We start from the raw sequence: 5,199 nt of genomic DNA, 5'->3' as shown, positions 1-5,199 counted from the left end.
ATCAATATGCTAAAGAAGAAGAATCACAGGATCACATCAATACATGCAAAAAATGGCAAAATTCTACACACACTCATGTTAATAAAGAAAAAACTCAGTAAACTAGAAATAGGGGGAACTTCCTCAACTTGACAGATGATTTACAGAAAACCTACAGCTAACATACTTAATGGTAAGAAAGTAGAAGCTTCCCAATATAATCATTAAAAAGACAAAAATGCCCCTTTCACTATTGTTTTTCAACATTGTAGGGAAATCTTAGTTAACACAATAAGACAAAGAAAGGAAATAAAAAATTATACCGACTGGGAAGGAAGTAATAAAATTGCCTTTATTTGCAAATGACATGATCATTTATATATTATAGCCAATCCAAATAATCAACAACAGCAACAAAAAATCCTCAAGCTAATTAGTGATTATAGCAAGGTTGCAATATACAATATAAGATTAATATAAAAAGTAAATTGCTTTCCTATATACCAGCAATGAACAAGTGGAACTTGAAAGTATAATTCCACTTAACATTAGGATCCTTGATAATAAAATACTTAGGTATAATTCTAACAAAATATGTACAAGATATTTATGAGAAAAAACTACAAAACTCTGATTAATAAAATCAAAGAACTAAATAAATTGAGAGATAATTTTTGTTCATGAATGGGTGATTTAATATTGTCAAGATATCAGTTCTCCCAACTTGATCTATAGGTTCAGTGCAATTCTAATCAAAATTTCTGCAAATTATTTGGTGATCATCAGCAAACTGATTGTAAAGTTTACATGGAGAGGCAAAATACCCAGAATAGCCAATGCAATATTGAAGAAGAACAATTTGGTCACTAATACATAGAGAAATGCAAATCAAAACCTTAATGAGAAACCACCTCACATTCATTATAATGATCATTATTAAACACACAGAGAGAGAGAGAGAGAGAGAGAGAGAGAGAAAATAACAAGTGGTGGCAATACTGTGGAGAAATTACAATGCTTGTGCATTGCTGATGGAAATGTAAAATGGCACAGCTACTGTGGAAAACAGTATAGCAGTTTCTCAAATAATTAAATATAGAAGTACCATATATTCCAGCAATTCCATTCCTGAGTAGATACCCAGAAGAATTTAAAGTGAAAAATCAAGGAAATATTTACACTTGTGTTCAGGGCAGCATTATTTGTGACAGCTAAAAGGTGGAAGCAATACAAGTGTCCATTGACACATGAATGGATACACAAAATGTGGTGTATACATAAAATGGAATATAAATGAAATGAAATGAAAATGCAATTGGTTGGTATCATAGCCAGCCTGGCTATGGCTGCTGGCTTTCTGGGATTGATGTTAGTACTCAGATGCTCAATCAGCAGTTCCAAGAACCATTTGTAGCAGTGGTGATTGATCCAACAAGAACAACATCTGCAGGGAAAGTGAAACTTGGCGCCTTTAGGACATACCCAAAGGGCTACAAACCTCCTGATGAAAGACCTTCTGAGTACCAGACTATCCCACTTAATAAAATAGAAGACTTTGGTGTACACTGCAAACAATATTATGCCTTAGAAATCTCATATTTCAAATCCTCTTTGGATCTCAAATTGCTTGAACTTTTATGGAATAAATATTGGGTGAACACGCTGAGTTCCTCCAGCTTGCTTACTAATGCAGACCATACCACTGATCAGGCCTTGGATTTGTCTGAAAAGTTAGAGCAGTCAGAAGCCCAGCTGGGACGAGGGAGTTTCATGTTGGGTGTAGAAACACATCACCGAAGCCAGAATACAAACTTGCCAAAGGTATGAGAGACAGCTGTAAAACTACCATAGAAGTTATCCATGGATTGATGTCTCAGGTTATTAAGAATAAACTGTTTAGTCAAATTAACATCTCTTAAACAGTCACTGAGTAGTACTTTTACCTGAAAACCAGTATGAGAAAAACACTCAAGTAACACTTTAAAACCAGTTACCCAAAATCTGCTTAGAAGTATAAGGTGCTTTGAAGTGTCCTCAATATTAACATCCTATATTAAAACTCTTTAAAATGAAAAAAAAATATGTTCATCTCCGGTTCTAGGACCTTAAAAAGAAGGAAAGTCTGACACATACTACATGGATGAACTGTGAATACATTATGTAAGACTCAGTAAAATAAATCAATCACATTTTAACTAAAAAAAAGATGTTAGGGAAACTGGGTGAAGGATGTCAGGGATTTCTAAATATTTTTCGCAACTTTTCTGTAAATATAAAATTATTTCAAAATTTAAAAATTCAAACTCTCCAATACACCCCTTCTGCTAACTGTTTAAGTACAGGAATGTAGAGGAACCTTGGCGGTCAACATTCCACCACCCCCAACTGACCGAATATGGTATGGTTTCCAGAGGCCACCATATGTAGAGCTGAAAGCTCAGCCAAAACTTGGAGAGAGAGAAATAACTTTAGTTCACGTGACAGACTGGATAGAGAAGAAACTGGAGCAGGGAGTTTCAGAAAGTTTTTGTCATGCCAAACATGGATGATGTTTATATCCCCATAATGCACTCAGCCATGGACCCTCATTCCACTTCCTGCCTCCTGAAAGACCCATCTGTGGAGGCAGCAGATCAGCCATGATGGATGACGTTGGACGTTGGACGTTCCTAGTATTATGAGATCAAGCTCAAGGTGTGGGGTTCTTGGTCGTCATCTGTGCTGTAGCACTGGCCTTTAATGTGCCACAGCCACTATTTCTTAAAGGACTGCTTCTGCCCTCTGCCTGCCCGTGCCCATTCCACTGTGAGGTGTCATTCCCTGCATCCAGTGACAGGTGTCTGGACTGCCTACTACAAAGCTTTGACCTGGCAAAGGAGACTATGGAAGAATCATCACAGTGAATCCTAAAGTTACAGGTGATTCACACTGCTGCTTTTTTAAGTCTACCAGTTTTTGTATCAGGATATGAGCACATTAAGAGCAAAGCTGTACAGCTAGAAGGCTTCCCCTTGTCTCCTCGACTCCTCCAAAGCTTTTCCTCAGGCAACAGTGCACAGAGGGCTGCAACTTTGTATGCAGCCCTCCACATTCCTAGAGAATGTCAATGTGGTGACGTGTGTGGAGGGTGGGGAGTGGAATTTTGTGAACCTTTTCATTGGTGTTAAGCAACTTTTTTTCCACATTAAATTGTGCATTTTGGAAGCAAGCAGCCATAGAACATACACACACTAACACACTGTCAGCTGGGGTAGGGACAGTGGGATTTATGTGAACATTAGGCAGAGCCATGAGATCAAACCATCCCAAGCCTTTTTACCAATGAGGTACAATCACCAGGTTTCGAACTAATTCTGATTTTTCCTGAGACAGGAGCATATGTGAAAACAGCAACACTGCACACAACTAGATTGTCCTCTCATGGGGTGGGGCCAGAAAGCCAGAGCCAGTCTTCCCATCTGGCATTTCCTGTGTGCTCCAGCTTTTATACAGGAATCTAAATGCTTTGTTAATCTAATTGGTTGGGGAGAGTTTTGTGGGCAGTTTCTTATTCTGATGGCCAAAAGTGGAACTGTCCTCTAAGTCAAGACCAAAAGTTTACTCAACACTACATACTCAAAATTAATGTGACCTTTCTTTAATGTTGTCAAATTAATTTTGTGCATTTGTGTCAGAATGTTTATTTTACAAGGTTGGGGGCTCTCTAATTGTATTATTTGCTTTGAGAAGTAAACTTAATACATTTTTTGGTTATTTAAACTCCAATGTCAAGATTACCTTTGGGTAATTTTTGATAACTTTCATCTGTGGACAAAGCTAATAGTGTTTTTTTTAAGTAACTCTTTGCCTGAATATGACCTTAAATAAATTAATATATTGAAAAAGTATATTTGAATCCTTATTTGATTGTTTTAATTGCACCATTAAAACATTTGACTTAAATTGCTTGACCATTCCAGTCCGTGTACTGTTCTAATTTCTCATTGTAGGCCAATTTGCCTGCCAGTGTCCTGTTCACTGGTCTTTATAATTTTTGTGCAATAACTAAAGGCAAAGGACTAGATGCACTACTGTATAAAGAGATTACACGACTGTACCCTATTGCACCTTAAATAGTATGTGGGGACTTACAATCACTTGCATTGTTTCACAAAATAAATATCTCATGTAAAATACTAAAAAAAAAAAAAAATCAAAGTAAATAGCTGCTAAAGAGGAACAAATTGAAAAACAAACATTTGCTTTTTATTAAATAAATAAATAAGTCATAAAATCACAAATAGTTATATGAGGTACATAAAGTAGTCAAATTCATAAAGGCAAAAGTAGAATAAGAGTTCTCAGCAGTTATACATAGGAGGAAATAGTGAGTTATTTTTCAAAGGGTTTGGAATTTCAGTCTGTGAGGAAGAAAAATTTCTGAAGTTGAGTGTGATGATGGTTGCACAGAAATATGAGTAAACCCAATGCCACTGAATTATATACATTTAAAATAGTTTAAAAATGATAAAATTTTAAATTGTATACATCTTTCCAAATAAAAAACTACTAAGAAAAACAAGGAAGACTGGAATTTACAGAGAATATCATTAAGTGGAATACGCAGATAAAAAAATATTATCCCCCAGTAATGAGTATATATTCCGGTGGATAAAAATTTCAAGAAGAAGCAGAAAATAGGAGACAACATAATCCTAGTGTCTCAGTCCATTCATTCTGCTATGCCAAAATCCCACAGACTTGGTAATCTGTAAATAATAAAACTTTCTCACAGTTTTGGAGGCTGAAAATTGAACAAAGCATGATCAGGTTCATTATCTGTTGAGGGCCCTATCCTCATAGAGGATGCTATCTAGATGCTCTCATATGGCAGAAAGGAAGAGGCAGCTCTCTGAAGGCTATTTTATAAGGATATTAATTCCATTCATGAGAACAGAGCTCTCATGGCCTAATTATTTCTCAAGGGCTTCCCCTCTTAATATTATCACTTTGGGGGTTAAGTTTCAACATATGAATTTTACACTTAAACATTCACACTTAAACTATAGTACTCTACCCCTGAATCCCCCCAATTCATGTCGATCTCACATACAAAATACATTCATTTTATCCCAGTAGCTTCAAAAATTTAAATTTAAATTAGATACAGGCAAGACTCAAAATGTGATTAATCCTGTGGCAAATTCCTCCTCCAGATATAAGCCTGTGAAATCAAACAAG

The 5,199-nt window shown here is 36.0% G+C and overlaps 1 pseudogene; it reads left to right on the top strand.

The window, feature by feature from the left end:
• Positions 1-1,290: 1,290 nt before the first annotated feature.
• LOC105879630 (COP9 signalosome complex subunit 5 pseudogene) lies at positions 1,291-1,898 on the top strand (annotated as a pseudogene).
• The last annotated feature ends 3,301 nt before the right edge of the window (positions 1,899-5,199 follow it).

The sequence above is a fragment of the Microcebus murinus genome, chromosome X (genome assembly GCF_040939455.1).
Source record: "Microcebus murinus isolate Inina chromosome X, M.murinus_Inina_mat1.0, whole genome shotgun sequence".
Taxonomy (NCBI): Eukaryota; Metazoa; Chordata; class Mammalia; order Primates; family Cheirogaleidae; genus Microcebus; species Microcebus murinus.
The sequence above is the reverse complement of the archived record's forward strand: the minus strand, read 5'-3'. Positions and strand labels throughout refer to the sequence as shown.